We start from the raw sequence: 24,023 nt of genomic DNA, 5'->3' as shown, positions 1-24,023 counted from the left end.
GCCATCCACACAACCCGACAGGCGTCCCGCCCGACATTTATGGGACGAAATCACTTCGTGCACAAAATCCTGTGCTGGGAACCCTTTCACAGCTACGGGCGGTTACAGGGACACCATGGCTCAGTAGTTCTGCAGGGGCTTCCTGCGTCCTGTTGAGTCCTGCCACGTCGACTCGTCGGACTACGCCAGGCAAGAGGAGGTCCGGCACGATGTTAGGAGGTGCCCCATGACTCTTGTCAGTGTCAGTGTGTTACTGTTACTAATGGTAGGTGGAAACCAAGTGTTTAGCTGATTTACTTTCCGCTGGGCGACATTCCCTACATCTACACGTAATAATTACCGAGTAAGGCAGTGCATGGTGTAGGGAAAATCGTGTCTGTACTATTTATTTCCTTCCATACCCCATTCACGTAAAAATGACTGTCCGTAAGCCACCATACGCAGACTAACCTCTCTCATCTTATCGTCATTCTTCCAACGCGAGATACACAATGAGGTGGGATACCTCGTTATACCGTGTGGGACCTCCTTTTGCCCAGTGTAGTACAGGAACTTAATGTGGCATGGCCTCAACAAGTCATTGGAAGTCCCCTCCAGAAATACTGAGCCACGCTGCCTCTAACAGCCTTCCATAATTGCAAAAGTGTTGCCAGTGCGGGATTTTGTGTATTAACTGACATCCCTATTATGTTCCATATGTGTACCATAGGTGGCAAGAGCATTCTCTCGAATTGCACAGAACGTTCTTCAAACTAATCGGAACAGCTGTGACCTGGTGACATGGTGCATTGTCGTCCATACAAATTATGTCGTTGTTTGGGAACATGAAGTCCACAACTGGCTGCAAGTGGTGTCGAGGTAGCCAAACATAACCATTTCCAGTAAATCATCGGTTGAGTTGCAACACAGGACCCAGTCCATTCTACCAAAGGCATCCCACACTATTATGGAGCCATCACCAGCTTGTGAAGTGCCTTGTTGACAAATTGGATCCAGGGCTTAGTGGCGTCTTTAACGCTAGTATCAGCTCTCACCGACTGAATCAGGACTCCTCTAACCAGGTCACGGTCTTTCAGTCATCTGCGGTCCCACCGATACGGTCACGAGCCCAGGAGAGGCGCTGCAGGCGATGTTGTGCTGTCAGCCATGAGCGGATATTACGAAAGGCTCTACAGGGAGGCAATCAAAATCGCTAAACACCCTAATAATTTCAATCGAAAGGAGGAGGGCGTGAAATTAAACGGTATATGGATGCCGGTGTTAAAGAAGATGTGTACCACTGGTTCAAAAAATGGCTCTGTGCACTATGTGACTCAACTGCTGTGGTCATAAGTCCCCTAGAACTTAGAACTACTTAAACCTAACTAACGTAAGGACAGCACACAACACCCAGCCATCACGAGGCAGAGAAAATCCCTGACCCCGCCGGGAATCGAACCCGGGAACCCGGGCGTGGGAAGCGAGAACGCTACCGCACCACCACGAGATGCGGGCTGTACCACTGGTCCACTACTGGGTGATGCCAACGGCGATCGACGGCGACGGACAACAGCCCATTGCACAGACGTTTTCAAAACACGTGACGTCACCCAGCGGTGTGGGGGCGCGGACACGGAATTTAGCGGCAGTCAGTAGCGAGCCAGTGGGTGTGTTGGACCTTCCATCGAGCTACGGACCCTCTTGAAGATGCCTCCCACAGTCGGAGACGAAACGTTGGGAATTGACAGAGAATTCATCAACCGACCACGGCGTAGCAGCCCGGATAATTATAATGGACAGTCTGGATGATTGACTGATCTGGCCTTGCAACCTTTAACCAAAATGGCCTTGCTGTGCTGGTACCTTGAACGGCTGAAAGCTAGGGGAAACTACAGCTGTCATTTTTCCTGGGGGCATGCAGCTCTACTGTATGGTTAAATGATGATGGAGTCCTGTTGGGCAAAATATTCCGGAGGTAAAATAGTCCCCCATTTGGATCTCCAGGTGGTGTTACTCAGGAGGATGTTGTTATCAGGAGAAAGAAAACTGGGGTTCTATGGATCGGAGCGTGGCCAAGATAGATACAAAGTCCATGCCTACCACTGTATTACAAGTTTATATGCCCACTAGTACCCCAGATGACGAAGAGGTTTGATGCAATGTATGATGAGATAAAATAAATTTTTCAGATAATGAAGAGAGAAGAAAATTTAATAGTCATGGGAGACTGGAACTCGACAGTACGAAAAGAAAGGGAAGGAAACGTAGTAGGTGAATATGGAATGGGAGTAAGGAACGAAAGAGGGAGCCGCCTGATAGAATTTTGCACAGAGCGTAACTTAATCATAGCTAACACTTGGTTCAAGAATCATAAAAGAAGGTTGTATACATGGAAGAAGCCTGGAAATACTGCAAGATCTCAGACAGATTATATAATCGTAAGACAGACATTCAGGAACCAGGTTTTAAATTGTAAGACATTTCCAGGAGCATCTAGTGAGCAAGATGTATGAAACAGGCGAAATACCCTCAGACTTCAAGGAGAATATAATAATTCCAATCCCAAAGAAAGCCAGTGTTGACAGATGTGAAAATTACCGAACTATCAGATTAATAAGCCACGGCTGCAAAATACTAACACGAATTCTGTACAGACGAATGGAAAGACTGGTAGAAGCCGACTTCGGAGAAGATCAGTTTGGATTCCGAAGAAATGTTGGAACACGTGAGGCAATACTGACCCTACGACGTATCTTAGAAAATAGATTACGGAAAGGCAAAACTACGTTTCTAGCGTTTGCAGACTTACAGAAAGCTTTTGACAATGTTGACTGGAATATTCTCTTTCAAATTCTGAAGGTGGCAGTGGTAAAATACAGGGAGCGAAAAGCTATTTACAATTTGTACAGAATCCAGATGGCAGTTATAGGAGTCGAGGGGCATGAGAGGGAAGCAGTGGTTGGGAAGGGAGTGAGACAGGGTTGTAGCCTATCCCCAATGTTATTCAATCTGTATATTGAGCAAGCAGTAAAGGAAACAAAAGAAAAATTCGGAGTAGGAATTAAAATGTACGGAGAAGAAATAAAAACTTTGCGGTTATCTGATGACATTTTAATTCTGTCAGAGACAGCGAAGGACTTGGAAGAGCAGTTGAACGGAACGGACAGTGTCTTGAAAGGGGGATATAAGATAAAAATGAACAAAAGCAAAACGAGGATAATGGAATATAGTCGAATTGAATCGGTTGATGCTGCGGGAATTAGATTAGGAAATGAGACGCTTAAAGTAGCAAATGAGATTCGCTATTTGGGGAGCGAAGTAGAGAGGATATAAAATATAGAGTTAGCAAGGAAAGCGTTTCTGAAGAAGAGAAATTTGTAGACATCAAGAATAGATTTAAGTGTCAGGACGTCGTTTCTGAAAGTATTTGTATGGAGTTTATACATGTATGGAAGTGAAACGTGGACGACAAATAGTTTAGATAAGAAGGGAATAGGAAATTTCGAAATGGTGTGCTACGGAAAAATGCTGAAGATTAGATGGGTAAATCACACAAATACTGAGGAAGTACTGAATAGAATTGGAGAGAAGAGAAAGTTGTGGCACAACTCGACTAGAAGAAGGGATCGGTTGGTAGGGCATGTTTTGGGGCATCAAGGGATCAGCAATTTAGTATTGGAGGGCAGCGTGGAGGGTAAAAATCATAGAGTGAGCCCAAGAGATAAATACGCTAAACAGATTGAGGAGTATGTAGGTTACAGTTGGTACTGGGAGATGAAGAACGTTGCACATGATAAAGTAGCATGGAGAGCTGCATCAAACGAATTAGGACCACAACAGCATTCAAGTTACGTAAATGTTTCCATCTCATGTAAATAAATAACTCCTTTAATACCATGTGTGCGTTTGCGTTGTAGAAAGAGGAGACTGGGTACCCACAACAACATCCTCTCTCTTGCTTCCTTGCAGTACACCGCTCTATACCGTTCAGCTGCTGTCCCATGACTTTTGGCGTCTCTGGCGGAATTACAGTGTCATATACAAATCATCAAGATTTTACTTCTGGTCGCTGAACTTTCATTTCCTCACTAATCTCCTCTTCCTACTCCTTTACGTTTGTTTCTCTGGATGTACAGACTGAATAGCATGGGGGTAGGCTACAACTCTGCTTCATTCTCTTCATCTCATTCGACTCTTGAAACGTCAGTATTGTTTCTGGTTTATGTGTGAACTGTAGATAATTGAAAAGATGTTGTTACAGTCATTATTGTCAAAAGCTACCTCTGAATCCTTAACCGCTGTAAACTACGAAACCACATACGTAACACTGCTGTGTTTAAAGATTCGAGGTATGTGAGTATTTTACTATCTGTACTGAACTATCGCCTGGTGTGAAGCAATAGCGCGGAAGCTTCATCATAGACCGATCAAATAAATCAGAACCGTTCAATCGCCATTGACCACTAATAAATAATGATGGTCATATTTCAATGAAGATCTCGGAATAAAGGGACACAATTTTAGCTAGCATAAAAACCGTGGCCCTATGTTCTCCGTGGAGCCAAGCGAATGCCATTAAAGGCTACACAAGACATGTATTGAAACTAGTGCAAACTACGACAGGCCGCCAATTTTAAGCACCACGAACAAAAAATCTGTCGTTCCTGGAGAACATGACCGTAACACCTGGTAACACCGACTCTAGCCTAGATAATAGCCTTAGTTCGTCTACGAAGAAGATCCACGAGTTCCTTCAGATGTGTCATATCCAGTAAGAGCCCATTGTTGATGGTCAGATCCCTCAGATTAACAAAACAGTGGTGCTGTTGATTGCTAAGTATCATCTGTTATAGTCCACACATTACAGGTGACGACTGGACTGTAACAGATGAAAAGTAGTAATCAACAGCGCCGCTGTTTAGGACCTGATTCCTTAGTGGCCCACTCGAGAGGTGATAGGGTGCGTGAATGACTGCGAAAACCAGGAATGTGTCTTGTGGGTATGTACAATCTCTTGTGGGAAGACTTGATTGTCCATAGCACACACATCATGAATACGTTGAAGTAAGCTTCCTTGTTTATATTGATGGTAACCTCCTCCACACAGCTCACTGGACCACCAGTACCCTCGACGCCTCGCTTTGTTTGGGGAAATGGCGACCCTTCAGCCAACACCACACGCACACCCAGTCACCTACTGTCCGGTTCCTGTACTGTTTGGCCCACTAGAGGCGTGCAGCATTATGTGCCGATGTTAGCTGTGACACTCTTAGAGGTATTTAACTCCGCACCTGCACTGCACACAGCTCCCTACGAAATGTACACTTGGGAACTGGTTGAGATGGACCTCTGTTCTCAGACAGGGGAATTTCATGTCAGATGTGAAAATTATTGCATTGACAATCCGTGCTACTCGTCTCTGGATATCTTTACGACTGTTCTTATGTCACGAGTTACAGTTGTATGTAGGCTGTTTAGGTTTCTATGTTGGTAACGCTACATAGCGCTCTGTACGAAAATCACTGAATGTGCTGTGTGCAGTTTGTGGCTGGTTTGCATTGTTGGATTATTCAAAAATGGTTCAAATGGCTCTGAGCACAATGGGACTTAACATCTGAGGTCATCAGTCCCCTAGAACTTAGAACTACTTAAACCTAACCTAAGGACATCACACACATCCATGCCCGAGGCAGGATTCGAACCTGCGACCTTAGCGGTCGCGCGGTTCCAGACTGAAGCGCCTAGAACCACTCGGTCACACCGGCCGGCGTTGGATTATTCGCTATTGGAGTGTTGGGCAGTTGGATGTGAACCGCACGTAGCGTTCGCTGTTGGAGGTGAGCCGCTAGCAGTGGTGGATGTGGGGAGACAGATGGCAGAATTTTGACAGCGGAAAATCTGGACGTGTTTCCATCAGAAAGAGTAAATTTCTAATACTCCATATCATGAACTGATATATATATATATATATATATATATATATATATATATATATATATATATATATATATATGATGACTTTTCAGAATTATTAAGGTATATACATTGTTTGTTCCCTATCAAAACCTTTCATTTGCTAACTATGCCTATCAGTAGTTAGTGCCTTCAGTAGTTAGAATCTTTTATTCAGCTGGCAGTATTGGCGCACGCTGTATTGCAGTAGTTTGAGTAACGAAGATTTTTGTGAGTTAAGTGATTCATGAAAGGTATAGGTTACTGATAGTCAGGGCCATTCTTTTGTAGGGATATAAAAAATGTCGTGTGACGAGTGCCTCCCGTCGGGTAGACCGCTAGACTGGTGCAAGTCTTTCGATTTGACGCCACTTTGGCGACTTGCGCGTCGATGGGGATGAAATGACGATGATTAGGACAACACAACACCCAGTCCGTGAGCGAAGAAAATCTCTGACGCAGCAGGGAATTGAACCCAGGACCTTAGGATTCACAGTCTGTCGCGCTGACCACTCAGCTACTGGGTGCGGACTTTTGTAGGGCTTATTGAAAGTCAGATTGCGTTTCGCTTAAAAAAATTGTGTGTCAGTATAGTGATGATAAGAATAAGTAAAGAGATAAATGTCTGAGTACGTTCAGTTTTGCTCAGCTGTTTGAAAATCAAATAACGTAAGAGGTTTATCACTACAGTAATTCATAATTTTCTAAGGGGATGTTTCACAGCCGCGTGGGATTAGCAGAGCGGTCTAAGGCTGGACTGTATCGCTGGTACCGGCGGAGGGTCGAGTCCTCCATCGGGCATGGGTGTGTGTGTTTGTCCTTAGGATAATTTAGGCTAAGTAGTGTGTAAGCTTAGGGACTGATGACCTTAGCAGTTAAGTCCCATAAGATTTCACACACATTTGAACATTTGGAAGTTTCACAGTTACTAACAACATGTTTCATAACAGTTACCAGAAATTAAAAGCCATAGCAGCAAAAAATTGAATTGTGGTTCCTGTTTTTATCAAAGCCTTGGAGCATCATTTCTGATAAATGAGCGCTTCTGAGACAATCATACACTACACTTACTCACGTGTGCACAAATCACTGCCTGTGAAAGCGGGTAGGTAGCGAGGTCAAGGAGTGTCCTTCCTCCTTGTAGTTTCTAATGTGAAACCAGCAAATAGCCACATGTCAGATGATCTTTTTAGGTAAGTCCAGGAAGAGTATCAGCAACCGAATTTAGCCACGTAGAATTTAAATTACGTTTATTGCGAATGGTAAACACAATCATAGCATAGTTTGACATAACAAGTGTGACTATTCCCTCATGTGTATCAATTAGCAAGTAAAGGTCCAAACTCCGGCATCGCCAGAACGCACATACCTGGGCGACAGCGGCTAGGCTGCACCGCTACCGCCAGCTTGGCGCTGTGTGCTGGCCACACCCGACGCGGCAGCCTATCAGCGCCCGCTGCTGTGCTATAAGCCTGGAGCACAGGTGCCCAGAAGAATTCGATGGTTGGTTCCCTCACCTCCTGATCGAGGACTCACACTTACTGGGCTACACTCAGGGTGTATTTTCGACGTGTAAGAGCCTCAACCGTGCCTGTGGTGTTGTTGCCTGTCAGCACGCTACCACTGCTGCCCGCCGTCCGGTCGCCGCCGCCGCCGCCGCCTGGTCGCTGTCTCTCGGTGCTCGCTGCTACTGCTGCTGCTGCCTCCGCCGCCGCCACCGCTGCCGCCGTCTCCCTGTGCTCGCCGCCGCCCAGTGCTCGTCGCCACCCCCATCCCCCATTTTAGTTCCTTTTGTACTTCGGCGTCTCCTGTTGCCCTTGGGGACTGCCTGCAATCATGGACACCGCAACTACCACCATCATCTCCCCTTCACCTGCTCCCACTGTAACATCATGGAGTGCTTCCTCTAGGATTAACCTGTCTCATCCACTTCCTCTACTCACAGTCTCCTCCCCATCTATCTCTACCTCATCACTGCATCCCCACCTGTATGTCAGTCCTGTTGCTATCCCTGCTCCTGCACCTGCTCCTGCTCATGCTCCTGCCCCTGCCCCTGCTCCCGCCTCCCATTCCGCTCCTGTCGCCCACCGAGACGACTTTCCCCCTCTCTTCCCTGCAACTACCACTGCTTCCCTGGCCCGAGTCACCACCTGCCGCGCCTCAGTCGCCACCACAGAGTGCCTTACCCTCTCACCTGGTGCTCGCTACTGCCTAACAGGAGGGCTCTGCCTTCCACCACCTCCCCATCCATCCAGTCCCTCATCCCTCCTCCCAGGCAACACCTGCATAAAAATCTTCCGAAAATCAACTGCCCACCCCACCTCCCTCTGACCCCACCATGGATACCACCCCACCTCCCTCCTCTCCAGCCCCCTCCCTGTATACCTTCATCCTAGCCAACCCTGATCCGAAATTCCTGGATGCTCGCACCCTCACCCTTGAAATCCAAAATTACATCCCCACTGCACACATCACCCAACTTATCCCTCGCAGAAACTCTGTTCTCATCAAGTCTCCCTCTCCCTCTTTCCATACTGATCTCCTCCAGCGTCTTCCCTGCATCACCTTTGGGCCCCATGCATCCCTCACCCCCTTCCTTACATCCTCCTCTCCTCATCAGCCCCAACCGCCTCGTCGTCCACCGACCCTCACTGCCGTCATCACAAAACTCAGCGCTGTGGTCATGGAGGCTGAGGTGTTGGCAGAACTGAACGCCCACCCTGCCCTGGAAGTCCGCTTGGCCGCCATATTTACAACTCCTCCGGCCATACTTTCATCATGCGTATATTTACCGAGTCCACCTCCTCCATCGACCACCTACTCACGCAGGGAGCCGTGGTCTTCAACCGCTGCCACCCTGTTGACCTGTCCCATTCCCGTCCTCAGTCCTACCGCTGCCAGTGCTGTCTCCTGTACAACGACCATCTCACCCAAAACTGCAAGAACCCACCCACCTACCCCCATTGTGAAGCCTCCCACTTCCTTAAACAGTGTCCCAACATCGCCTCCCCCCTTCCTGCAACACCTGCAATGAACTTCACCCCACCTACTCCTCCAAATGCAAAGCCAAACCCCTTCCCACCAACCCTGAACTCACTGTCCCCGTTTGCCCTGTCTACTCAACCATCCACCCTTACAGTTCCCATCCTCCCCCTACAGCAGATGACATCATCCAGTTCCTTACCATTGTCCTGCAGAACACCCATTGCTTCCACCGCCCCCACTCACTCCAGCAGATTTCCCTTGCCGCCCGCTCTTTTTCCACTTAAACACCTACGCCACATACTCCCACAACCAGGCCCACTTCACATGCCTTGACACCCTTGTTTAGGCCCCTGTCTCCCCTTCCCACATCCTTCCCACCTCCAACCTCCTGGCACATCAGCAGTATCGTCTCAACATTTGCTCCCTCCCTGCAAACAAATACCTCTTCATGCATACACTCTCCTAACACCAGGTTGACTCATTCATCCTTAATGAAACCTTCCTCCAACCCCACCCTGTCGTCCGCACCTCCCCCTATTTCCTTCACTGCACTGACAATCCCCTACCCCTAGCCCAAGGCGGGGTCGCTATAGGCCACCTCAAGCATCTCCCTGTCCAGCCACAACCTGTCCTCAATGACCCGCCCGAACTCCTCAGCCTATTTTTTCACTCCCTCACCATCACCTGTGCCACTATCTATATCTGCCATGCAGCTCCTCTCCCCTTTGACTTCATTTCCCATGTTGACCGTTCTTCTCCACCTATGTGATCGCCACTGACCTCAACATCCACAGCTGTGACTGTGCCACCATTTGGTGGTGGCATCAGTTCCTTGCCACCCTCCATAGTGACATTGTTCCCCTCCCACAGTACACCCATCCGGAAAGTAACTCCACCCCCGATGTTGTCCTTCCTTCCCCCAACCTCGTTGGTCACATCGCCGTTTATGTCCTCGGTCCCGTTGGTAGTGACCATCTCCCTGTCCTTCTCACCATCCCCTCTACCCGTCCTGCCCCTGCAGCCACCCCTACAAAGCCTGTCCATGACTACCACTGAGCCAATTGGGATGCCTAACAGGAATCCATTGCCTTACAAATCAAAAGCCACCCCCTCACCTTTCACCAACCAGATGACATCACCCATGCCTCTTTCTACCTCCAGACCATGACTGACGCTGTGGAGGATCATGTCCCTGCCAAACTCATCCACTCTCACCGCCCAGTGCTTCCTCCACAGGCAGTCCTTCTTCTGCGTGAATCCCACAGGCTCTACCGCTCCTTCCTCTGCACCCGTGACCGGGATACTCTCACCCGCCACCGGCAATTACAGCGACACATCTAGAAACTCCTTACAACAAAAAAACGCCGGGACTGGCGCCAGACATGCACACGCCTCCTCCACCTTCCCTGTCAACTCCTCCAAGTACTGGTCAGGCTTCCACCGCCTTACTGGTAGTCATACCATCCTGCATTGCCCATAATCCATGACGATCGACCCTTTCCTGACAACCTCAGTAAGGCTAACCATTTTGCTTCTCACCTATCTGAGGTCTTCTCCATTCCTGACGATCCCCATTTTGATTACTCCCTCTTCCACACCATCCTTGACCACACGGACACCTCTGTCCCCCCCACTCGCCCCTAGCTTCCAGTACTTGGATCGGTTACCCACATCTCTGCACCATCACCACAATCGTCCTCTGCTCCAAACGCAACACCGCCCCTGTTCATGATGGCGTCATCTACTGTCACCTCAAGGAATCCCCCACATCCTTCCTGTCTGTCCTTGCTACCTACTACAATGTCCTCCTCTCCACTGGATTTTACCCTGACCTGTGGAAGACTTCCCATGTCCTGCTGTTCCGTAAACCTAACATACCCCCCTCTGATACCTCTTACTATCGTCCCATCTGCCTCACCTCCATGTTCAGTAAGGTCTTCGAGGCCATCCTCCCTCACCGTATTCACCGCCACCTTAACGAACACCACCTCCTTCCCCTTACCCAATGTGGCTTCCGGCCTTCCTATTCTGCCAACAACCTGGCCCTTAACCTTACCAATCTTCTTTCCCTCCAAATTAACTCCCTTTGCTCTGCTATCTTTGTTTCCCTTGATCTCCAGAACGCCTATGATCATGTCTGGCATCCCAGGCTCCTCTTCAGACGTATGCTCTCCCCATCAACTTCATCCATCTCGTTGCTTCCTTCCTCTCCAATCGTCCCTCCTATGTGACTATCCACAGTTCCAACTCCAGTACTTTCTATCCCTCTGCTGGTTTGCCCCAAGGTTCTGTCCTTTCCCCAACCAGTGGTTCCTCCGTATCAATCCCTTCATGACCCAGGCGATGACCGTAGGCTGCACCACCTGCTCCTTCCCCCTCCATGATTTTTACCTCACCATTTATGGCTGTCCTATCCACCTCACTCCTACCCTCAAATACCTTGGCCTCATAATCGACTGCCACCTCACCTGGACTCCCCATCTCCTTACCATCCTGTGCATGTCCATTCAGTGTCTTCTCTGTGTTTTAAGCGTCGCTGACTGTGTTTTTTAACTTCCTGGTGACTTTTTTAACTGTCCCCTGTGAACGTCTCCATGTCAGTGTAATTTTACCTCCATTTTCTCCATTTACTCTGTTTTATGTTCTCCTTTTTTATCGCCTTATGTATGTAACATTTTCTTCTTATTTTAGTTGTCATGTCGCTCGGCTGAAGAACGGCGGATTGTGCCGCTGACAGCCCTCCCCTGCCCATATGGGGCAGGGGAATGAAATCACAATAAAGGAAAAAGAAAAAAAGAAGGTGCCTGAACCTCCGCCAAGTGCGCAGTACGTAGGAGGGTGGACCAAAGTGCGCGAGAGGCTGGTGTAGCCGACTCGGACAAGTCTGTTACAGTAAACAAATACATTGGTGACTAAGGAAAACTCACTGTACATCGATGCTTTCAGGTCCGATAAGCATAAACTATCAAATCGATTATGTGACTATTTATAACAGGTCGACCAAACTACCCTCACACCGAGGTGAAATAATGTTGAAGTGGACTGATACAAGAAGGTGGAAAATGTTTGTTTTAGTCTATAGCCACAGTTTGTTTATTTTACCTCCCAGCTACCAGTTTTGGTACACACTACCATCCTCAGGCCATCCTCTGGCACGCATTCGTGACCCTCACTTCCGAAGTAACTGTGTCAGATTTTTGTATTCGACACGTTACATCTACTTGAGAAGTAAACGTAACCAGTAGGAAAATAAATAAACTGCTACTGAAGACTAAAACAAAAAAATTTCAGCATTGTATTCGTCGTTGTTCGACTGACAGTGTGTGAGGAATATGTATTTTTATATGTAAATTGAGGTGGAGGGGGAAGAAAGGAAGCGGGTGGGAATGGGGTACTGATGTCAGCTGCATCGAGGCTTTATGCAGAATCAGCGGCGACGAGTGGAAAGTGTGTGCCCTGCCGCAGGCCGCCTCAGCGCCACTCTGCGACTGCACTGAGTTATCTCCACTGGTTCTACAGAGAAAACAGACAAATACGAGTACCACGCAACACAATATCGCTGAGGAGGCAAAAAACAAATGTAGAATTTGCCCTTCATAATTCTGGACACTTACAAAGCATTAATGTAGTGAAAGGAATGTAGGGCCGGCCTCTCCAGACTGGATGTGCTGGGTCAGACTAACTCCTAATAAGTGTGTCACAAATGCTGATGCCGTGACGTCACAGACGTGTATAACCGCGTGAGGCGTGCAGCGACACGGCTGTTTTCTACGGAAGGTGCTTTTTACGTCTGCGTATGCCTCTCAGACGCTGGTTACGCCGTGACGAGTTTTCGGCACTGTGGTTCAAATGGTTCAAATGGCTCTGAGCACTATGGGACTCAACTGCTGTGGTCATAAGTCCCCTAGAACTTAAAACTACTTAAACCTAACTAACCTAAGGACAGCACACAACACCCAGCCATCACGAGGCAGAGAAAATCCCTGACCCCGCCGGGAATCGAACCCGGGAACCTGGGCGTGGAAAGCGAGAACGCTACCGCACGACCACGAGATGCGGGCTCGGCACTGTGTATGATGGAACTGTTTACCAAACCACAGAAAAACACTAGTAAAAAATACAGAAGGTTAGTAAACTAAAATATATTTAATACAAATGAAGAGAAAGGAGCAGGTAATTCTCGGAAGACGGAATGCATGTTTAGTTCAATAAAAAATGCGACACGCCATTCATGTCTTACATTTTCTGCTGTGTAAGAGGCTATAGACATCAGAATGTAGGGCTTTGGCTTTCACCGGAATTACGGTAATTATCTTACCCCTAGGAGACTATAAAGTAATTCTCCAAATTATTTACATCAAAACTTGAGAAAACAACATTCGAGATAGTTCGGCAATGTATACGGTGGGGCTGCCACCGACCCCTTGTCTGGTAGCCCAGTGGTAATCTGTTGTTTTTGATAACGACGATGGTGATATTTCTTGCGAACTTGAACTTTTTGTTCATATTTAACAGGGAAGGAATTTCGAGAACATACGACATAAGAACGTCACCGTCAGAAACTTAGTTCCATGCTGTAACGGAGTTTGTCGCCCAGAGCAATTTTCGTGGCACATCATCAATGTTGCATCTCCTTAATTGCTAGCTATGTCACGCTGTCGAGTTACAAACTAATGATCTGAGGTTAAATGTGTTTATGATGACACTTGATGATGAATTTAGCTTTCAATATAGCTCGCCAGGTTATATGGTGGAGCAAATAAAAGTGGCCCAGAGCAAATTTTCCAGGGTACGAAGGAACACAGCAGGGTGAAGGAAATACAATACTGACCTGTCTGTAGGAGATGTCGCGAGTGACCACCGTCCACCTCTTGGCACTAGTGGGTCCTGGTCAGCCAGCTGCTGAACGTGGATCGAAGCTGGACCGCTGGGATTGCTGCAGTATCATCCCAAATGCTCTGCTGCGGTCCTTGACGGCTATGAGGGTTGTTGCGACACACCCTAGACATGAGAGCTCCCCACACAAAATGACTGCACAGTGACAGATCATGTGAAATGGCTAGCCAGCTACGGTCGTGACCAGACTGATCTCTGCTAACAACTTCTAGATATGGCTGGCTGTATGGGCAGCTGCTCCATCCAGTTGAAACTAACTGTAGGTGTTTACCTCCTCCGTTAGTGCTGCCAGAAATGATTTCAAAATGTTGGCAACGTAACGCCCCGAAGTCAGACTCTGATGAAAGCAGATGGGGCCATAACGTGGTGTGCAGACACTGCACACCAAACCCCATCGTTGCGATAATGCAGCTCTGTTTTGTGGAAATTATATGGATTCTCCGCTGCACAGAACCAGTGATTCTGTGAGTTGACAAACCAGACTTCGTCAGACATAAAGAAGCCAATCACAAAACTGGAGGCACTAAGGGAACTCTGTTGGTTTTAATGCGCAAACAACAGACACTCAGTAGGGATGCATGTGCAGGCCCAGCTATATTCGTCAGCATGATCGACGTGTCATTCCAGTTTTTTGCAACAGGCGTCAGATTGATATGATAGGACTTTAAAGCATTTTCTGGTGAGCTCCATTCACATTTTCTGTCGTCCGGGCATGTTTCGGAATGTTTTTTGACTTGTTCAAAACAGATACTGTCTGAGGCCATTTTTGGACTGAACGTTGCGTGGCGTTTCTTGCTGGCACTTTGAGACCATTAAACTTCTCGACAAACAACTGATCACACCATTCCCATGCCTTTTTGTGACGTTACTTTTTACAACGGACACCCGCTGCTCCTCTGTGAGCACCGTCGCCTCCTTTTCACTGCTCCACTCGCACTGACACAGCTCGCACTGCACTCTGCACTGGTCTGCATCACGTGGCCGGCACATACGTGGTGTCTGCGTCACATTCACCTCCAATCGTATCCATTCGTCCGCGCCATTTTTATTTTCCCTGCCTGCATATTACAGGGTTTGCTTGCATTTCACGTATTTTGCCCAGACTGGAATGGAATGACGTTAACTCGCGGCTTGAGGATGAAGTGACATGGAACAGCTGGAAGTGACTGAGAGATGGACATATGGAGACTGTAGTTTTATGTCGATTTTCTCCCCCAGGTTCTAGTTCTGGAGGTCACACCGTATTTCTGTGTCTCCCCCTACCCCAGGCCCAGATTTGTTAGTTCCGTACTTTTGCTAGTATGTGGGATATTATTGCCAAAATTCGTTGCGTGAGTTTTCGCGCTCCAATTATTTTATGTGTACACTGGTTTACTTTGGTTAATTGTATGTTGCGAACAAATGAGATAATTATTATAATACTGGAACTGGCTTCTTATTAAGTGGACTCTTTTGTTACTGTAACTCAGTAGAATGCACAACATATCCACCTCTGGTACAGTTATCGTAAAAATGTTCTGAAATTATTTCTGTTATCAAAAATAATGAAGTTACTGTACAGAGTGCTTAAAGAACCTCAAACCTTGCAGTCGACTTTTCGTCAACTTTATTTATTAATCAGTGCCATGGCTAACACTAGAGCATAAGACTAACATTATTAACCAGAAAATGATTTTTCTATAACTTTTGGCCGGCCGTGGTGGCCGAGCGGTTCTAGGGGCTACAGTCTGGAACAACGCAACCGCTACGGTAGCAGGTTCGAATCCTGCCCCGGGCATGGATGTGTGTGATGTCCTTAGGTTAGTTAGGTTTAAGTAGTTCTAAGTTCTAGGGGACTGATGACCTCAGAAGTTAAGTCCCATAATGCTCAGAGCCATTTGAACAATTTTCTATAACCTTTACTAGCCCATAATTTTTGCTTAGCAAGTTTTCCTTTTGAAACATGAAAGTATTTTAACTTCGACACTGTTAAAGTTTACAATATTAGCAGCCCGCGTCCGCCTGTGAAACAGAGCGTAAAATCCGCTGCTTTGTACTCCGATCTCGAACTGCTGTGAGAAATAATTTTAAATGCACTTTTCGCCTGACCGCTTATTGCCGTATGATTGCCCTTATTATCAGATCTGAATCTGCCGCGGCGGCGGCTCGCTCCGCCGTGCCGCAGCTCTGCACCGCGGACACGACTTAAAAAGCTGAAAGTGTCGCAAATAGATGAGTAAAATACCAGGCAAGCTTTCTAATAGTACCATACGAATTCTCATTACACAACTACATTTGAACAACAAGTTCACACACCATTCTTAATAATCAGCGCCTAATAGCGTCCTGCTTACAATCTTGACAAACGAAAGCTACCCTATGTGTTAAACATAGCGTCACAGGTTCCTCCTCTCTATGTGACTCCAAGAAGACGACAACGACAATATTATTCTTACACTACTATTTATAAAATGGCTGATTGTGATGAAAACTTTTGAGTTTTTCTTCATTAATTATTTTCTGTGGCGGTTTCAGAACTCGCCGACACAGATATTATTTCACAAATCCACTACTTAATCCTTTACAAATACAAAATATATCATAATTGTCTCTATTCTATTATTATTCAGAGCTCACAGACGTAATCAGTGCCTGTATATAGATAAATAAAATTGTAATTGCATAGATATAAAGCATGTTTTACGTGGAAACGTTGTAGAGTCTGATGTGAAAGATAACTTTAAAGATGAGAGTGAATATTATGAGTTTACAGCAGATCACATGTGGTGGTTGTGGAGGTAAAACGGAAGTTGGCAGGAGCATCCAGCCTGCTCTGCTGCCGTTCGTACATTATCAGCATTACCTCACCTTCCATGCTGTGTTACAGTGATACAGTTGATGTGATACACATTATGTCCCACCATGAAGACATGCAAGACCAGAATAATATATCATTCTGTGCGGAAACGTAGGGTTGAAACGAAGCCTCGTGTTTTGTTAAGGAGACGCTGAACTGTGGAGAACATAAGAAGCGTTAGCCTGCACTGACCCTGCAAGACTGGTATCTACCAGCACGACAATGCGCCTCACTCATAGCTCCAGTCGTGCTGAAGTAGCTCAACCAACCTGGTTGTGACATCTAAGAGCTAACCCAGGTTGCATGTCGTGTTCAGTTGTGGCCGAAAGTAGCCCCTGAAGCCTGTTCACGGCACCCTGATGAGAGCAGTATACACCAGACCCGTTCCTACACCGTTCCTACAAAACCAGATGATTTAATCTTTGCTCAGAACGGCATCCATCTACTCAGTTATTGTGTTACAGGGATCTCCTCTGCCCGGATCTCGTGGTCGTGCGGTAGCGTTCTCGCTTCCCACGCCCGGGTTCCCGGGTTCGATTCCCGGCGGGGTCAGGGATTTTCTCTGCCTCGTGATGGCTGGGTGTTGTGTGCTGTCCTTAGGTTAGTTAGGTTTAAGTAGTTCTAAGTTCTAGGGGACTTATGACCACAGCAGTTGAGTCCCATAGTGCTCAGAGCCATTTGAACCATTTGGATCTCCTCTGCAGGGTGTTGCTCAGCTGACCTTTCCCAGACATGCCGATTTATTGGCGTTTCATGCTGGACAGAATAATAAGCCAAAATAACCAGTGGTGTTTGGTCGGAAAACACAGAACTTGCTAGATACAACAAGCCTGGTCTGCTGCCTTTTGGACAACTTTACTGGGATGTGTTGTTTCAGCTGGACAGCTCTTATTGACTAACTTTCTGAATCACACAGCTGCTCTAGCGCAGATGTTCCTCACATCCTGTATTACTGGTTAAAGGATCAGTTTTTAAATATCCTTTGTGGCCAACTGTAACTTAAAATAACCCATGTTGTTCTGTGAGGGAACACTAAACTGTGCTGGATTCCTCCAAGCTGTACTCCTGTGCTACTTTTGGGAGTGATCTTTCAACAGGACAAGACATTTATACACTTTCACTACTCTCCATCACATACCACAGTTCCCTCGGAAGTAACAAATCAGATGCACTCTCAGTCTCGTGGCTTGGGGAACTTTAACATGAAACGATCCTCCTGTGTCTGAGGAATTACTGAACTCTGCAGGTGTCCAGAGTGTTGTCCTGCCTCTGCTGGGTGAGTAGGAGACGATGTTCCACAAGAACACCGCCCTTTCTGTCGCTATCTGCGATAAGTGGCACAAGTTGTTCTGATGTCCATCAGCTCCCCTGGCAGTGACATGCAACCTCACTTTTGAGTATCATGTTTTAGAGGAACCATTAAGCAAACAATCACTGATGATTGATCAATGAATAATACAGCATGGTTAATGGTACTTGGTAACAACTTTAACGAAAGTATCCACTGTTTCTTTGCCATATTTACCGAATGTATGTGACAGAATAGATACCATTGTACGCACATTAATCTCTCTTACTTCGTTCTCTAGGTTCCTACTTGAGACGTGCAATAGTTTAAACGTAAATGTAGCACATTTTGTCTCGAATTCCTTTTCTGTAAATTTACCTAATTGAATTTCACGCCAGCCGCTGTGGCCGAGCTGTTCTATCCGCTTCAGTCCCGAACCGAGGTGCTGCTACGGTCGCAGGTTCGAATCCTGTCTCGGGCATGGATGTGTGTGATGTCCTTATGTTAGTTAGGTTTAAATAGTTATCAGTCTAGGGGAATGATGACCTTAGATGTTGTCCCATAGTGCTGAGAGCCACTTGAACCATTTTTTTGAGAATTTCACGAAAACAACTTCGTCCTTCTGTATGTTTCTGGAAGATGCTAGGACACACACCAGCTATCTCAACTTCCTCTTTCGCACCATCGATCCCACCAGTAGAGCAGGAGTCAGCACTACAGTATATAACAACCAACAGACTCTCCTCAGAGAGCGCTATGTGAGGAGTAGATGTACCCAACTCCTCTCTGTCCTGTATACGACATCTCTTGTGTTGCACTGCGGACACAGCCAGTCTGCTAACAACAGTTTCACGACCCTGCACACGAAGATCAAACTGAAAAGTCAGGAGCAGGTAGATGCGCTTTGTTGCTCCATTGCACCTGGCCAAGGCGTGGCAACAATCTCGTGGGCAGTAGAAACGAGATCAGCTAACGCCAATTTCGACGCTGTTCCAAGGAGGACTTCAACACAAATACCCTCCACTAGCAATTAGATCATAGGTGGCCACTTTAGCTGATGAGAAAGCACATCGCTACTTCCTCATAATACGATGTATTAATGCGGTACACACAAAACTGTAGATGGGAAAGAATGTTGTATTTTACTACCATCTCCACTGAATGCATCCTACTATACCGCTGCGAAGGGTATTGAGTGGACTAGTGTTCACATTGTATACCCGTCACATCACTGTAAGAGCCCAAAGTAAACTGTTGCTAGCTTCTGGCCAAGACGATGTGTTACACACGAGGCCACGAAAACACTGAGGGAATGCTGTCCAGGTATGCGCGTACTGTGGCGAGGCAGTAAACTGGCGACCCTCCCACCCGGCGCTCAATGCGGAACTACCCCTGGACCACGGCTGAAGAAATATCGTAGAAGAATCTGTATCTTATGACATCACATTTCCAACTCCCCGCTGGACACAACGTTGCATTGGAACACGAATTCCTGTGTGATTAATTACGCAACTTGTCGATAGAATGCGGCAGACGAATGCTTTGGCAACAAATTTCTCTGAACATTATTCGACAGATATTCATTTTGTGCGCATTTGTGTGCGTGTTCCACATGATGTGTACAGCTGGAGTGCCTAACATCCCCACGCTGTGACAATACACGGAACGCCAGGAGAAACCAAAAATGTACAAGAAAAGCTGTGGTACAGAGGTAACGATCAAATCACGGTCCATCTTCCCAGATTTAGGTTTTTTGTGGTTTCACCAAACCACTGCAGAAAACAGTGCGGCCTTCCCTTAAACACGGGTACTGTTGATTTCTGCCCTCATTCTTCTGTAGTCAGAGGCCATGTCCCTACTCGAATGGTCTCGACGCCAAGAGGAGGTGAAACTTTAAACATTCCTCCTTTTCTTCGAGAGCAGAACTCACCGCCTCCTTGAAAACTTGGATGTTCAGTACGGTTTTGCTGAAAAAGCAACACACAGTGATCCGTATATCAGTTAGGGCACGTTCAGGGACTAAATTCACGAAACCCTAGGTTATGTGTGGGCATATGCAGACACATGTTGGCTGATGCTAACGACGATCTCATTTTCGTTGAAATGTATTCGTGTCCAACAATATGCACCTCCGTCTTAACCGTTAATTTACGTCTGGTGCATTCTATAGTAATTCGCTACTCGCCTGTTCTCTGTCAATATCACGAAAATGTAGTTGCAGTGGGTTGGAGCCTCGTCTTACGGCGCTAGGCAATCGACAGTAGTCATTCATTTGATGTCCACAGGGGGCGTCATAGAACATACCAGCGACACTCCGGGCTCTGGAAAATGAGACAATTCCTAGGTTTGAAGTTGTGGGGTACAGTAGAAGGATGCAATTCTCATGTTTGATCAGTAAGTAGGTACAGAAGTATTCTTCTGTTGTATATTTCCTTGTATAGTCTGTACGTGCAGCTTTCACATCAGTGTACAGTCTAGGGTCAGTCTTGGGTATTTTAATAAGTTAGTGAATTGGATCGGATGGTTTCTTAATGCTGTAGTTACAGGGTTGAAAAGTGGTTGTTTGTTTACAAAAAAAATGGTTCAAATGGCTCTGAGCACTATGGGACTTAACATGTGAGGTCATCAGTCCCCTAGAACTTAGAACTACTTAAACCTAACTAACCTAAGGACATTACACACATCCATGCCCGAGGCAGGATTCGAACCTGCGACGTAGCAGTCGCGCGGTTCCGGACTGAAGCGCCTAGAACCGCTCGGCCACCGCGGCCGGTGGTTGTTTGTTTTATACAATTGCGTGGGTCTTGGAATGGCTAGAGTCAAGGTGTGTCTGTTTGCACATGATTGAGGTGGGATGGTCAACACATTGGAGGGAATGGACAGGATGTCTGAACCCAGCTGCTCCTAATGTTTCCATAACCAGTACATCTTCTTGTCAATAAGAGTGGGGTTCACTTGGAACTTCTCCTTCATCGACTATGTTCCGCAACTTATCCACTACCTCAATAAGAACAAATTTGTCGTCTTTGCAGTTCTTAACCTTCTGACTATGTGTGTATGCACAGGAGCAGGGACTGGTGCCTGTACCACTGGTATAGACAGAACACTACCGCGTGTTACTGCTCTCACCCAGCAGAATGTATTAATTTTCATCGCTCCAGTAGTCATTACATTATCACGCAATGGGTAAATAATTCTTTATTTCTTCTTTGTCACTGTGTTTTGTTTCTATCGAACTGCAGGTGATACAGCGCTCTACTGTCTGCTCTTCTCATCTGAGAGTGTGTACCTGCCTTTAGTTTTTCGAACGAACGTGGAACGCCACATTCACGTTCAGCAGAGAGTGGAACAGGAAGTACGAGCTGGTCGCTCAGGGAAATAAATGAAAAAAAATGAAAACATTAACTCACCAACAAATCCAGGAAAAAATGCAAGTGTTCTACAACCTACTTAATTGACATTGGAAGACTTATGTGGCGAGATGGTGCATAAATTCATGCGCATTAGCGTAAATTCACTTGCATTTCTTCAAGACCAGACCCTGATTTCCATATTTCGTCAACCACGTGTCTGCTACCCATGCACTCGTACATACGTTGTGTATATTCCCGTACAGGGGAGACATGTTGCCGGCCGTGGTGGCCGAGTGGTTCTTGGCGCTACAGCCTGGAACCGCGCGATCGCTACGGTCGCAGGTTCGAATCCTGGCTCGGGCAAGGATGTGTGTAATGTCCTTAGGTTTGTTAGGTTTAAGTAGTTCTAAGTTCTAGGGAACTAATGACCTAAGAAGTTAAGTCCCATAGTGCTCAGAGCCATTTGATTCGGAGACAAGTTAACTGACAGTCGCTTGCCCGGTATCGGCGGATAAATGCGATGCTGAAGTGCCTGTGTTGTTGAGAAATACGATTCAATGTTTCTTCGGACATGCAAGCGTGCATATATGTATGCATGTCCGAAAGAACATTGCACTGTACTTCTGAAGAACACAGGTAGAATAGTAGGGGACTGACCGAAGAAAATCTCTGTCCCGAAGCAAAACTTTGACCATTATTTTAGTAATACTCTTTGCACGGTCGTTCGTAATGTACAGGAGTGGATATCATAAACAATGTGTCTCAAATTGCCCTGCGAATCAGCATTAAAGCTATGGATGCTAATATCTGTAAGTAATGCTTTCAATTGTAGCTAATGACGTAAAGAATTCCTGATACCTCCAACCATTCACTGTTAGGTTCTTTGCTTTATCTGTACTACCGCACACTTTGTTCCATTGCTTGATTAACGATTCCTGGACACTTGAAGACGTTTGCTGTCAGTCGATTCCTTCTATATGTTTCATCCATTCGATTATGTAACTTTTCGTTAAGAACTGGATTTACCCATCATACCTTCAGCATTATTCTGTATAGGCTGCTGCCCCTCTACGGGAACCATATGTTGGTCTGGCTCCTGCATAGACGCCCCATCCTCATTGTTGGATCTGCAGTACGGCTGTGTGCATCACTGAGGCACGCACGCCACCCCACGGCGGCGACGGTCTTTCCGCCAAACAGTGTAGGTGGAGGAGGGATTGGATTAATTTAGTGTACATTGTCGAATATTTTACTTCGTACAAAAAATGGCTCTGAGCACTACGGGACTTAACATCTGAGGTCATCAGTCCCCCAGAACATAGAATTACTTAAAGCTAACTAAACTGAGGACATCACACACATCCAAGCCGGAAGCAGGATTCGAACCTGCGACCGTAGCAGTCGCGCGGTTCCAAACTGCAGCGCCTAGAACCGGTCGGCCACACCGGCCGGCCGTAGATTTAGGTCTAGATGGCAGAGAGCGCAGTGGCGGCATGGCAAGGACGACGGATTCAACGTTTTGGAAGGTGCCGATTCAAAAGTGTGCGGCACATTCAAACTCACTGCTCCTGCACAACGATGGAAATTCTGAATTTTATGTTTCGTTTTCTATACTGCTTATCGACGTACCGGTAAGTGTCGTCAGCAGGCACGTGTCACCACTACAGTGATTTTGGGTTTGTCCGTACGCCGGGCCCCCTACTGTGTGGACTCGGCCCGTGTCCCCCGCTGGCCTCCCTCGCCCTGTGTTGTTGTGACTCCCACAGCCGGGCTGGCGGAAACAGGAAGCGGCTCAGACCGCAAACGGGATGTTAGCTGCCCGCTGACCGCTAACTGCATGCTGTCACAGCGAGGACATGACGCACTTCCCAGACACAGACAAACACACACACGTAAAAGCGTGGAGTATTCTTGGCGCACATCCGCAAAGCTGCACTTACGCAAACATGACTTGGAGGCGAGAAATCGCGATGCTGCGTTAGAAGCTTCCCACTAATCGACAGATTTACACCAAACATATTATTAAGACACGGCTCTATTCTCCCTTTCCGCACAAAACAGCCACTGTTGAAGAAAGAACGAGAGAAATCACTTTAAAAAAGCGCAGTATCACCAAGATCGGCGATGTTTTAGTGAAAGTCAAAATTTTGCCGGACTTCAATGCGGTATGCTTTTAATAGTTTCCACAACGGAAGTTTTTCTTCACATCTGGCATAAAACCCGCCAGTGTAAACATGTCGCCCACACATTTCACGCGATCGCATTGACGAGGCTTGCAACCGGCAGGATCAAAAACGTACTAATAGACGTCCACCACTTAACAGTAAATATATTGAAGCTGTGTTATAAGACAAAAATGCTCAACACATTCTAGAACAACTTTTATTCTCAAAAGAACGAATAACTTGGAGCAGTGAAAGCTGTATTGTGTCACAGATGAGCGGATCAGTAATCCACACCGTACTCGTGGTTCCAGCAAACGTGTCTGTGACTGAACAGCTTACAAACACTGACCTTGTCAAGAAATCACAGTGGGCACCTGCTGTTCTTTGTTTCAGCTGATACAGGGTCAGTGGTTTAACAAGCAGCAGTGTTCACTATGCTATAAATTTCCGGATTGTTCGACTTAGCCATTCTCCCATTTGTAAGAGTAACGCTTTCTGACGGAGGAGTGAGGGAAAGACAGTGAATGATATACCGTTTCGCTTTTTGTGTGCAGGGAAGTCGGTTCGGT

This window comes from Schistocerca piceifrons, chromosome 11 (assembly GCF_021461385.2).
Source record: "Schistocerca piceifrons isolate TAMUIC-IGC-003096 chromosome 11, iqSchPice1.1, whole genome shotgun sequence".
In the NCBI taxonomy this organism is placed as follows: Eukaryota; Metazoa; Arthropoda; class Insecta; order Orthoptera; family Acrididae; genus Schistocerca; species Schistocerca piceifrons.
The sequence above is the reverse complement of the archived record's forward strand: the minus strand, read 5'-3'. Positions refer to the sequence as shown.